The 14,050-nt window shown below is 38.1% G+C and overlaps 2 long non-coding RNA genes across 25 annotated transcripts in view; one reads left to right on the forward strand and one right to left on the reverse strand.

The window, feature by feature from the left end:
- The window catches only part of LOC129057743 (uncharacterized), a 388,559-nt gene that overhangs the window by 169,501 nt on the left and 205,008 nt on the right, over positions 1-14,050 (forward strand). For 10 of the 24 annotated variants that reach the window (XR_010136337.1, XR_010136329.1, XR_010136332.1 and 7 more), the window contains one exon: positions 531-1,272. This is a non-coding gene — a long non-coding RNA (uncharacterized LOC129057743). The other 14 variants (XR_010136330.1, XR_010136333.1, XR_010136335.1 and 11 more) reach the window with 5 other exon arrangements.
- The window catches only part of LOC129057742 (uncharacterized), a 32,673-nt gene that overhangs the window by 17,123 nt on the left and 1,500 nt on the right, over positions 1-14,050 (reverse strand). The window lies entirely within an intron of this gene.

A 14,050-nucleotide genomic window follows, 5' to 3' on the forward strand; every position in this document is an offset into this window, starting at 1 on the left:
ACAAAGATCATGAGAAGATCAAGTATTGGCTACATAATGCCGATGTTTGCAAAGCTGCAGTCACAGAGAATCTCAATTTCTAAGCATGAAAGCAGCCTGAGCCAACATGATAGATGACAAGTGAAAAGCTGTGAAGAGAGTGTCCCTGGGTTCCTTAGAATTGTACTACCTCAAACTCTTGTTCCCATCAGCTAGTGGGCAGAGGCTGATAATGTAGTGTTTGCCTCTTCCAGTATTGTTAAGGGGACAGAGCCTGTGTGAGTTTTGGCAGCTGATGTCTTTCAAAGAATTAGTCAATTTCATTTAAGCTAATAATCAAATATGTGGGCATAGGGTTGTTCATAGTATTTCTTACTATCTTCTTCAGTGTTTATGGTATCAGTATTGATGGGCTCTCTTTCATTTCTGGTATTAGTTATTTGTACTCGTGAAAAGCAAACAGAGGTCAGAGCTGATGTATTGCTTCACTATTTGAAGGGCTATGATTGTCATGTGTTAAGAAGGTAATGCTGTCATTCTCTATCTTTCAGTAGGTAGTACAGACTGGACATAATTGGCAGAGGAAGAAAGAGGAGAAGGAATAGAATCAAACCAGAGAGGTAAGTGATAGTGAAAAATAAGAGACAAAGAGATCTAGAAAGCAGAAGGTGAGTAGCGCTGAGCTCCAACTAGGAAGCATCATCCATAGTCCCAGAACCTCAGGCTAGATTAGAGACGGTGCTATAACCCTAAGTGCCCTAGAGGGCTCCTTAGCTTTCCTTCCTTCCAGGTAATAGAATAAAGCTTTGGTTTTTTTTTTCTATGTAGAGCTCTAGTTTTGGTTATATTATCAACTAATTTAGGGAAACACTTGGAGACAGGCATCATGTAGTACTTATAATTCAGACGTTGGAAAGTCCAGCAAAGGCCCAACTTACACTGAATTTCTCAGAAGAGGAATAATTTATTGTAAGATTTTTGTTTAATTTTCAGAGAGGCCTATAAATTTGAGAAATATTTGGTAATAGAATTGTAGAATTGGAAGGGAAATTTACTACAACAGCCGTTTATTTTACAGATAAATTGACCAAGGTCCAGAAGTGTCCAGAAGTACCTATAACTAAATAGTTATAGGTATAAAACTCATGTCTCCAAACCCCAATCTTAGTGTTTTTCTTGTAGCAAACAAGGTTCATCCTCAAATTTGCATTCTTGAACACATGTTTTTGCGTCCGTCAAGTACACATGCATGAATTCTTGCTCAACCATCCAATTATCTAATCTGCTCCCTTTACTCAGGATAAAGACTTGCTGGCAGAGGCTATGAGGGTCTGCTCAATGCTCATGTCAGTCATTGTACAGTAGCTTCAGGTGCCTCAAACTTGCAAGTGACAGTCTCTAATACAGCACCGTTCAAACCCACCAGAGAAATGACACATTAAGGATGCAAACTGGAATGACAACTTGAAATTACAGTTAACATTTAGTGACTATATATGTATATTACAATAACTCAGCATTTCAAAAGGAGGTATTTATCTGATGTTTCTGTCATGTTAATAAACAATTTTGTCTGAAGGATTCCCATTTACCTTTTCACCAAGCAGTCAATGCAGTGTGTCTTAATTTTGTATGATGCATCTTTAACCTTAATATTTTACTTATCACACAACAAAATTGAAGTATTCTATGACCAGTTAGACCAGCAGTTTAATAAACAAAAAATTGTTCAAATCCAAATTATATAGGTGTTATACGCACACATGTGTATGTATGGCTACAGCACATGTGTGTAATACATATATGTGTGTGTGTACATATATCTTGTAATGTATTTATTTAGGGAATTTTTATTGAGCATTTTCTATGTGCCAGGCATTGCCGTAGGCACTGGAGATACAGCAGTAAATGAGATTACCACGTCTCTTGTCTCAGGAAGTTACATTCTAAAGAAGAGAGATAGGAAATAATTTTTAAGAAAGAGAAGACAATTTAACACAATTATGTATGCTCTGAAGAAAATTAAAGCTTATCTGAAAGTATAAAAGTTAATAGTTGTAGGCTGGGTGTGGTGGCTCACACCTGTAATCCCAGCACTTTGGGAGGCCGAGGCAGGCAGATCACTAGGTCAGGAGTTCAAGACCAGCCTGGTCAATATGGTGAAACCCTGTCTCTACTAAAAATACAAAAATTAGCTGGGTGTGGTGGTGTGCTCCTGTAATCCCAGCTACACGGGAGGCTGAGGCGGGAGAATCACTTGAACCCAGGAGGCGAGGCAGAGGCTGCAGTAAGCTGAGACTGTGCCACTGCACTCCAGCTTGGGTGACAGAGCGAGACTCAGTCTCAAAAAAAAAAAGAGAAAGAAATGAAAGTTAATAGTTGTAGAAGAAAGACTCTTCTAGTAAGTCACACCTGAATGTATATTTCTCAATGCATTGTTGAGCTAAAAGAAAAGTTAAAAAGGTGTTTTAGAGCTTATGAAATATAAGAAAGTCCAAATCAGGAGAAAGCAAGAATCAATATTGCTTGAGGAAATTCTATTTATTCTTGATGACCTAACACATGGAAAGTTGGAGCAACTATGTGGATCTAGGTGGACTGAGGGCCAGCTTTCTCAGAAGACTGAAAGAAAGCATAAATGCACCCTACAGTGAGAAATGTGTGGACTGGTACCCCTGTTGGCACTGTGTCTAAATAATAATTATTGTAAAAAAAAAAATCTAATGAGAATTCCAACTCATAAGACTTCTCTCGAGTTCTGAGGCTTATATTTCATACTTTCTGTGCTTCCCAACCCCCTTCCCACCAAAAATATAATTTAAACTGGTTCTGAATTGCTAGTACTTTAGGCATTAGTCAAAGGCAAATGATTATCCTCTCTGGAATAACATATTTTAAACATAGATCTCATGTCAACAAATATTCACAGCTGGAGCACCAAGAAACATGTATTCACAATACAAAGTTATTAAACAAGTCATAAAATTAACAATCATGAGCAACAGATGACAGAAATAACAAATTACAGAGATTAATTATGAGATCAGATATGATCAGTATATTTTATATTTTTGAATAAATAAAAGAGACTATTAAAGTATAATGACAGATACTATTAAAATCAACAGGGATATATTTGCAAAAGAACTAGTTAAAATGGCAAGACACAGTGATTGAAATGATTAATTCAACAGACAGATTAAACATTCAATGAGATGTAGCTGAAGAGGGAATTAGCCAACTGGATGACAGATCTGACAATATAAAATGACAATGGAATGCTGCACAGAGAGGTGAGAAAACAGAAAATTGGAGAGAGAAAGCAGAAAATTGAGAGAGTTAAAATGCAGAAGACTAAGTGGGCAATTTCTAACTATGTTGTAATGATTAGGGTACAGACCAAAGTACTGTGATTAAGAGACCCTAAAATACAGTGGTTTATATAAAACAGAGTTTCTATCTTTCTTCCACAATAGTCTAGAAAAAAATGGTTTTTAAGTGGTAGGAAACCTCTGCCATTCTTGATATATGTTTTCTAATGTTACTTAAATATTACTCTCTCTTACCAATAAGAATACGTGGAAATGAGAAGTTCCTTACAGTACTGTCACTCACACTAATGACCAGAACTCATAACTCAGCTGCATGAACACAATTAGCCACACTTTCAATCTCAACAATTGCACATCAAATTTCCCTCATGCTTCCAATCGCTATGTCTTCCACTACCAGCTGCAGAAAACTCTGGTTTTAAAGGGGTTTATAGGACTATATTACACTTATTCAGATAATCTCCTTATCTTATATTCAACTATGCCATATAGTGTAACATTATCATGGGAGAGCTATCTCATCATATTCACAGGTTCTGGAGATTAGGACATGGAGCCTTGGAAGCCAATTTTCAAAATCTGCCTACCACATAAAGTAAGCACAAACTTAAGAAGGAGATAATTTCAAAAAATAATAGTAGTAAATTACTGAAGAATAAAACAAAGATATAATGGAGAGACTATCAAAAAAGATTAAGTGTGTCCATTGAAAAGACAAAATAGACAATTCAATTTTCCTTATAAACTAGAGAGAAAACCCCAAATAAACAATATTAGGCATAAAAAATGGGCCATAACTACAGAGAAGCACAGGTTAAAGTAATGAAATGCTAGTACATTCAGAGCATATATGTAGGAAATACATTTCTAGATAAATATAAGGAGCAAAAATAGATTTAAGAAATAAAAGGCATTAATGGCTTTAAACTCATTAAGGAAAATTGCATTAAATCTTTCTCCGAAGAAAATAGCATTCATTTTATAGGTCAACTCAACCAAACATTTATGAAACACATAATCCCAATCTGACATCCTCACAAGATTGTAATCTGTTACCTAAAGACAGTTGAACTTGGTTAAGTTAAGGGGTTGGGCAAACAGGTGGAACTGTGGTTGGAGTTGGGGGAGATAAGTGGGTGCATGTTTATGCAAGGAGGTTGAGGACATTGTGTGCCTCTGATCTTTAGGAGAAGTGACCTTGTGCTCTCTGGTCACTCACTATTTTATATGAATATTAAAAGATCCTTGAAGGGGAACAAACAACAGGTGCCAAAAGGTACAGATAGTGCAGTCCATCCACCTTTATATCTTGGTTGTCGTGGAAGTTTGAGCTGATTTAATATAAGAGGCCTCAGACCAAAGGTTTTCTGAATTTGTTTTTATGTTTTGTTAATTTTCTTATATCTTTATTTTTGTTCTTGTGATACTAATTATAACCCAGCTAATCTCTTCAATTTTCTTCTACCTTAGCAGTTTGTATGTGTCCTTGTTCCTCTTTTATTCAGTTCAAGATCCCCATAATTATGGAGTCACAATTTTTTATAGGTTCTATGAATAACTAAATCCAGGTAGAAACCAATATCGAATGTATAGGATTTAGTTTATTCTTGTTAAGTGAATTATGACTATTGAATGCTAACTGATACCCTAAAATAGTTCATTAGCTACTATTCCTTCATCTCATACATCTGTACCTCTTCCTGTCACCAAGCGCTCAGTTTGTATTGACGAGCAGCTTCTCCACTGACAAAGAGACTGACTTTATTGCATGGCACTGAAGAAAGAAAATATGACTTGTGGATTAAAGATCCAATTTAATTCTCACTTCTTATGAAATAAATAAACAAATTATACATCTTTCCAAGATTCTGAGGCATCTATAATCGAGCCAAATTGGAAGCTAGAGGTATGTTAGGTTATGATACTAGTTGCTAGACTGTGGTCAACAGGCAAGACTAGACATAATCTGTACAACATTGGAAGACACTAAGATCCCAAAAAGGGTCATCTTGAAAACTACATCCCTAAAGTAAAGCCTGCAATTGAGAATTAGTAGACATAGCCAAGAAACTAGGAGGCATGAATATAGTGGGGGTGTAGAGCAAAGTTCAATTCTTTCTTGCCCAGGACTGTTTGAAGCATAGATTCTCCTTGACTTATGATGGGGTTACATTTCAATAAACCTATTGTAAGGTGAAAATATCTTAAGTCAAAAATGCATTGAATACAGATAACCTACTAAACAGCATAGCTCAGCCCAGCCTAGCTTAAATATGCTCAGAACAATACATTGGCCCATAGTTGGCCTGTTTTATAAATTTTATAATTTTTATAAATCTTATAAATTTTATAATTTATAAAATTATCTAACACAAAGCCTGTTTTATAACAAAGTGCTGAATATCTCATGTATCTTATTGAATGCTGGACTGATAATGAAAAACAGAATGGCTGTATCAGTTGTTTACCCTCATGAACGTGTGGCTGACTGGGAGCTGTGGCTCGCTGCCAGTGTCCTGCATGGAGACAGCAAAAGAGAGAGAGGGAGAATAGCACCCCATCATAGCATAGCATCCCTGGAAAGGATCAAAATTCAAAGTATGGTTTCTATTGAATATGTATCACTTTTGTACCATCATAAAGTCAAAAAATAAGTTGAAAAATAACGTCAGAGACCATTTGTATGTCATGCACTCAAGCTCTGAAGAATTTTCTGTCTACAGAAGCTTGAAGATATCAACTGGATTCTGAAAGTAAACAATTTTTGGAACTGGATTATTTTTTATAGTCCTCCTTGCTCGGTTATTCTGTGATATATAGATGACTTTTACTAAAAATCTAGGAGCACCTGGATAAGCACATTGCAAATCCTGATCACTTATAAAGAGAACTTTCTGTATGAGTTTGTGAAGAGAGAGTTCCATTTTGTTAGAGAAAATCAATCTTCCCTAATGAGCACTGAAAAATCTTATTAATGTTACCTTCAAAATTCCACTTTGGCTCAACATTCTGGGGATTATGAGGCAGGAATCTTTTTATTTATTTATTTATTTATTTATTTATGTTTTTTTTGCCTCCTCTATGCATGACCCTGAGTCAGTTTCTTTAGCATTTTTCTCTAAACTTCGGTTTTTTTCCTGTGTAGAGAATATGTTAACTCTCTTTCACAGCTGGTTCATATAAATTAAATTAATTATTAAATGTATGTCTAGTAAAGTTCCTGGCAAGTTATAAATGTTACTTAAATATTATTTTTATTGTCAGTAGTAGTATTCCCAGTAATAGTCATTTTATAGATATATTTTATTAATTAATTAGCAAATATTTACTGATGCTTGGGAAGACACTGAAGTAGATGCTGAGATGGCAGCAGAAAATTTTTGCACAAGATCTGTATCTCGGTTACTTTGTAATCTGACTGGAAAGAGAAATCACATAGGCACATGCGAGCAGAGCTGCAGGCTATAGGAGCCAAAAGAGGAGCTCAGAAAGTCAAGTTTAATCTATTTCAACGATATTAGATGACAGGGCTGGAGAGACGTCCCTGAAGACTGGGTCTCAGATGAGGTAGGTCCTGGGGTGTGGAGTTAACTCACCGGTGAGGCTTTTGTTTGATTGTGTTTTTAGGAGAAAAGGCATATGAATTTATTTAACGTGTATGCACAAGAACCTTCAGAATGAAGACCCAACCCCCATCCCCTCATAGGGTACGGAAGCTTATATACCATCTTGAGGTTACAGAAAGAATGAGGTTTCAGAGAATGACCCAGAATGGGTTATGATGACAAATCAGGTCATAGAAGCGAGAAAAGAGGAGGTTTTACTAGGCAAGGTGGTGTTGTTACATAGTTGAAACTTCACAGGTAGCAGCCCTCAGAGAAAAAGGTGGTCAATGTTTCTTTTCAGACCTTTAGAGGAGTCAGCCTCTCTGTTAATCTTTCCTAGATCCAGACAAGGCCAGGCCTGGCTGCATTAGTGCAGATTATTTATTTATTTATTTTTTTTATTATACTTTAAGTTTTAGGGTACATGTGCACAACATGCAGGTTAGTTACATATGTATACATGTGCCATGTTGGTGTGCTGCACCCAGTAACTCGTCATTTAACATTAGGTATATCTCCTAATGCTATCTCTCCCCCATCCCCCCACCCCACAACAGTCCCTGGTGTGTGATGTTCCCCTTCCTGTGTCCATGTGTTCTCATTGTTCAATTCCCACCTATGAGTGAGAACATGTGGCGTTTGGTTTTTTGTCCTTGCGATAGTTTGCTGAGAATGATGGTTTCCAGCTTCATCCATGTCCCTACAAAGGACATGAACTCATCATTTTTTATGGCTGCACAGTATTCCATGGTGTATATGTGCCACATTTTCTTAATCCAGTCTATCATTGTTGGACATCTGGGTTGGTTCCAAGTCTTTGCTATTGTGAATAGTGCTGCAATAAACATACGTGTGCATGTGTCTTTATAGCAGCATGATTTATAATCCTTTGGGTATATACCCAGTAATGGGATGGCTGGGTCAAGTGGTATTTCTAGTTCCAGATCCCTGAGAAGTCTCCACACCGACTTCCACAATGGTTGAACTAGTTTACAGTCCCACCAACAGTGTAAAAGTGTTCCTATTTCTCCACATCCTCTCCAGCACCTGTTGTTTCCTGACTTTTTAATGATCGCCATTCGAACTGGTGTGAGATGGTATCTCATTGTAGTTTTGATTTGCATTTCTCTGATGGCCAGCGATGATGAGCATTTTTCCATGTGTCTTTTGGCTGCATAAATGTCTTCTTTTGAGAAGTGTCTGTTCATATCCTTCGCCCACTTTTTGATGGGATTGTTTGTTTTTTTCTTGTAAATTTGTTTGAGTTCATTGTAGATTCTGGATATTAGCCCTTTGTCAGATGAGTAGGTTGCGAAAATTTTCTCCCATTCTGTAGGCTGCCTGTTCACTCTGATGGTAGTTTCTTTTGCTGTGCAGAAGCTCTTTAGTTGAATTAGATCCCATTTGTCAATTTTGGCTTTTGTTGCCATTGCTTTTGGTGTTTTAGACATGAAGTCCTTGCCCATGCCTATATCCTGAATGGTATTGACTAGGTTTTCTTCTAGGGTTTTTATGGTTTCAGGTCTAACATTTAAGCCTTTAATCCATCTTGAATTAATTTTTGTATAAGGTGTAAGGAAGGGATCCAGTTTCAGCTTTCTACATATGGCTAGCCAGTTTTCCCAGCACCATTTGTTAAATAGGGGATCGTTTCCCCATTTCTTGTTTTTGTCAGGTTTGTCAAAGATCAGATGGTTGCAGATATGTGGCATTATTTCTGAGAGCTCTGTTCTGTTCCATTGATCTATATCTCTGTTTTGGTACCAGTACCATGCTGTTTTGGTTACTGTAGCCTTGTAGTATAGTTTGAAGTCAGGTAGCGTGATGCCTCCAGCTTTGTTCTTTTGGCTTAGGATTGTCTTGGCAATGCGGGCTCTTTTTTGGTTCCATATGAACTTTAAAGTAGTTTTTTCCAATTCTGTGAAGAAAGTCATTTGTAGCTTGATGGGGATGGCATTGAATGTATAAATTACCTTGGGCAGTATGGCCATTTTCATGATATTGATTCTTCCTATCCATGAGCATGGAATGTTCTTCCATTTGTTTGTATTCTCTTTTATTTCATTGAGCAGTGGTTTGTAGTTCTCCTTGAAGAGGTCCTTCACATCCCTTGTAAGTTGGATTCCTAGGTATTTTATTCTCTTTGAAGCAATTGTGAATGGGAGTTCACTCATGATTTGGCTCTCTGTTTGTCTGTTATTGGTGGATAAGAATGCTTGTGATTCTTGCACATTGATTTTGTATCCTGAGACTTTGCTGAAGTTGCCTATCAGCTTAAGAAGATTTTGGGCTGAGACGATGGGGTTTTCTAGATATACAATCACGTCATCTGCAAACAGGGACAATTTGACTTCCTCTTTTCCTAATTGAATACCCTTTATTTCCTTCTCCTGCCTGATTTTTTTAATGTTTATTTAAAGTTTAGGGGTACATGTGAAGGTTTGTTACATAGGTAAACACGTGTCATGGGAGTTTGTTGTACATGTTATTTCATCACCCAGGTATTAAGCCCAGTACCCAGTCGTTAACCTTTTCTGCTCCTCTCCCTCCTCCTACCCTCCCCCCTCAAGCAGACCCCAGTGTCTGTTGTTTCCTTCTTGGTGTTCATAAGTTCATTTAGCTCCCATTTATAAGTGAGAACATGCAGTATTTGGCTATTACCCTTAGCAAACTAATGCAAGAGGCTGTTTGCTAAGGGACCTTATGCATGTGGGTGGAGAGTGTGGGGACACACATGGCAACACCTCTAATCATGGATCTCTGTGTTCATTAATTAAGATTAATTTAGCAGACACCCTGCTTTGTAAACTGTATTATTTCCCGTGGCATAATAAGAAATATATGAGGATCTTTTTCCCTGATTGCTGTCACACATCTCCTAAAGTCCTTGGAATCTCCACAGGATGAGTGTCTTTTGTATGCTAATGATGTGATTGGTGTCTTGGGGCTCCAGACAGCTTTAGAATGGCAACTGCTCACCAGGAAGGTCAAGGCATGACTAGAAGTTGGAATTTTCAGCCTCAAGCAGTGACCCCTGGGGAGGGGAGAGAGTCTAAAGGTTGAGACCAATCACCAATGGCCAATAATTTAATCAATTATGCCTATGCAATGAGACCTGAATAAAAACCCTAAACAGTGGGGTTTGGAGAGCTTCTGAGTTGTTGGGAGTGCAGCATGCCCAGAGTGATCGTGGGAGTTCTGCACACACTCTCCCCCAATACATTGCATTGTGTATCTCTTTTATTTGGCTATTCCTGAGATGTATCCTTTACAATAAATAACGAAGTATTTTCCTGACTTCTATGAACTGTCCTAGAAAAGTAGCAAAACTTAAAAGGGGATAATGAAAACCCTCGAATTTATATCCAGTCAGTCAGAAGTACAGGTGACAGCCTGGCAGTTAGGACTGGTGTCTAAAGTGGGCATGGTCTTGTGGGACTGAGCTCTTAACTCATGGGCTCTGATGCTAACTCTAGGTAGATAGTGTCAGAACAGAATTGAATTGTAGGATATCTAGTTGGTGTCTAGAGAGCCGGAGAATTTGTTGTTGGTGTCAGAAAGCAGTGCAGACTATGCTCATTAATTTGGCAGACACCTGCTTTATAAGTTGTATTATATCCCTAGTGTAAAGGAAGTTCACAGCAGTAACTCCCAATAAAGGTGTGTCTTTGTGTGATTTTAATCACTACTGGAGACAGACACACTCACTGAAGGTTGGGTTACAGGATCTGTGCAGCTGGTAACAAAGCTGTTCAAAGGAATCCAGAGCAAGTTTCAGGGAGGAGAACCCAGGCTGGAGTGAGAGGGAAGCTGGAAGTGGCAACAACGTTAATGACTTCATTCTATGGAATGCACCCAGTCAGGAATCTGAACTATCTCCTCCTCTTGGGATCACATTTTACCTGCCAAAGGGCTTCAGGCTAATGCTTGTGGATAAGTCTCAAGAGACAGACCGTGTTATGGGGTCAGTGATGTTTGCAAGTGGCCCCTACATGCTGGCCTGGCTGCATGAATGTGAAGATGGATGGCTTTTCTGACCTAGACCACACCTACTTCATGACCTGGAAAGCTGGAGGCGACATCCTGAATTGTTAGGAAAACATTATATATTACATATATACATGTTTTCCTGAGCTTTGTCAGTAGCTTTGCAACATCTGAAAGAGGGGAGAGATTTTCATGCTTGCAGAGGGATAGGAGGAGATGAGGAGGGAGGGGAGAGAGCCAGAAACCAGAAAGAGAGAAGGAGGAGATCAGTGGGAGGGAGTGCATTTGTTCCAAAAGCAATTTACTCAGCCAGTCATTTCCAGTATTCTCTGGCTATTACTAAGGTAGAGAAAGAAATACGATGCTGGACAAGAACTGTCTCTCTTCCTCAGCCAAAATTCCTGCTGACAGACTCTGCCCACGGACCATTTTTCTTCCATGATGGTCTGCACGATGCCAGTTGCAGGAGGTGACCACGGGGCTGAGTGCAGGAGCAGTGGAGATGGGCAGAGAATCCTGACCCTTCCCTAAAACCCCCATTGTCTTCTGCACTTGCAGGAGTTATTGACTGGCAAGGGCAAGAGAGGGACACCCCATCAGACTGTGATGTGAGTTTGATAAGAGGCAGGTATGCCCGGGGAATGGCCAGGGTCCACAGCCACTCTCTCACCGAGCTTTGTGAAATATTATTAGTAGTGGTGTTTTGTTTGTTCAGGCCCCATTCTCTGAGGATTCCAAATGCTATACAAACATATTTAAAGTTAACATCCTGCCTTTGCTCATAAATTCTCTCAGGCCCATGTTTTGTAGCATGTAGCAGGTGAATATGGGGCTGTTCTTTGTTCGTTTGTTTTGTTTTATAAAAACAAATGTGGAATCAGAATTTGGGGATATCCAGGCAGTCCATGTGTCATTGGCTGAGCAAGAGTCTTCTCTAATGCCAAAATTTTATATGCCTATTTTACACAGTAGCTTCTCCATGACCCAACTTTCCAAGTTACAAAGAAATGCATTATGTCCTCTATTCTGTTTCAATTTGGAGTTCTTAGTCAAAATGTTCTCTTTCTTATTTTCCTGACAACCCGCAAACTTGTGTCTGTGTTATATTGGCCTATGCATATAATTTAAAAACAATAACAAGAAAGAAGGAAAGAAGAAAAAAAGGAAAGAAAGAGAAAGAGGGAGGGAGTGCGGCAGAAAGGAAAGGAAAGGAAGGAAACTTTGGTCTTCTCTTATTCTCAGTCATTTTAGAGGCTAAAGTGAGGGAGCTAAAAATACTATTTTCTAGAGTAGCATGGGTAGTATGCGAACAAAGAGAAAGAGTACAAGTGTGAAATGTGACTTGTGTTACATCACTTTTGAATGCCATTAGCAAGTTCTGGGTGGCAAGAATGTTTGAGAGTAATACTCTTTAAATCACACTCCATGAATAATATTTCCACAGGAAGTGGTAGTTGGGCTATGGAAGTCAGGGACTGATGAATAGATACTTTACTTCCACTTTAATAGTCAATATTCTACTTTAATTTTTTAATAATGGGCTTGTGCATACTACTTATGTCTAAAAAACGTTCAGTTACTTGAAGCATAAAATAAACATTTAGCAATTACTCTTTTTAGAACAATTACTAGTATTTTATAAAAAGTAATAACAGTAGCTCTCGTAAGAGTTTATTAGCAGTGTCTGGCACAGAATAGCTGTTTAACAAATATTCACTGAATGAATGTGTGTATATGTGTATGACTGTCTGCTCACCCAGACATGTTCACTAAACAATAACTCAAAACACTTTTACACTTGTAATCCAGAGAACACTATAATTCAATCTAAGTTGGCTCTTTCAGACATGGTCTCATACCAACCAGATGAAGCTATTTTACCACAGGAGACTTTGCTAGAAGTTTTGTTTTTTAATGATCATCTCTGTGTTTGTTTTTAAGCCAGCCAGTAGTGTTGTAATCAGACTTTGTTTTATAGATTTTTGCTCTTAAAAATCTACTCACTATTTCTGTATCCCTTGAAAGCTGACAGCAGAACTGGCAAAATGTCAAGAATGATTCACAAAAATGCCAATACAGGATATTCTTCAACAGAAGGAATACATCTTTGGAAGATTCCCTGTCTGGGTTAATTAGTGTTCTTTCTGAATCTTTCACAGAAATATCTTAGAGCTGCCTTTATTAGTGGTTTTATCTATAGTATAGAAGACCTAACCAGGCTTTTAGTTTGGCCTTAATACAGTGATATCTTCTCTGACAATCCCTGTCCTTTGATTAAAGAGGGGTTTCAAGAACACTCATCATTAGCTATTGTTATAAGAAATCAGCTCCTCAGCATGGGGTTTAGTCTTTGAAACTTTTTTTTTCCAGTCCAGAAATATGGATGGCATTGAAAGAAATGCCTGGTGATTACCTGGAGTCAGATGGAGCATCAGCCCAGAATTCCACAAGAGGAAGTCATGGGTGTTGGTTTTTCTCACTCTGCACTGCTCCCCAGAAGTTCTCTACATGAAAGGATTCATTTATTCAGAATCAACTCTCTTCCCTGTCAAAATGCATTAGCCGGAACCCTGAAGGTTGAGTGAGGCTGACAGACTCTAGACCCCCTTCTGAAGCTGCTGATCTTCTTTCCCCTTTACCTGCCCCCATCCTGGATTCTTGGATGTGGACGATGGGGGAGGTAATATGGGGAGAATTTTATATCTTGAGGGGTACTTCTTATTCTGCAATTGTATACTGTGTTTAAAGTCATTTCATCTAGGCAGGGGTGAACTATAAATAGCTTCTCCATATCTTTCTGTTCTCTTCTCCTTGCCCTGAGAGACACAAGTCATAATTACTTTCTAAACAATAGTCTCTGGATTTATTAAATTTCTCTTTTAATACTTCCAGATCATATTTTTGTAACACTTTTTATTCATAGCATATTCTCAAACATTTCATTTGATATAGCCAGGTAAGGTGGGGAGGAAAAGTAGCTTCTAAAAATGTGTTTCCATTTTGTTTTGGGAAATCTGAGGTTAGAGAGGTGAAGGGGTTTAAAAAGTCCAACAGTAGCAGAAAAGACAGAACCACAGTTTACTGATACTAACTTTTGTTATGTACCATCTCTGATAAAAACTCACATCTCTTAAATTCTGTTAACAG

The sequence above is a fragment of the Pongo abelii genome, chromosome 12, assembly GCF_028885655.2.
Source record: "Pongo abelii isolate AG06213 chromosome 12, NHGRI_mPonAbe1-v2.0_pri, whole genome shotgun sequence".
Lineage (NCBI taxonomy): Eukaryota > Metazoa > Chordata > Mammalia > Primates > Hominidae > Pongo > Pongo abelii.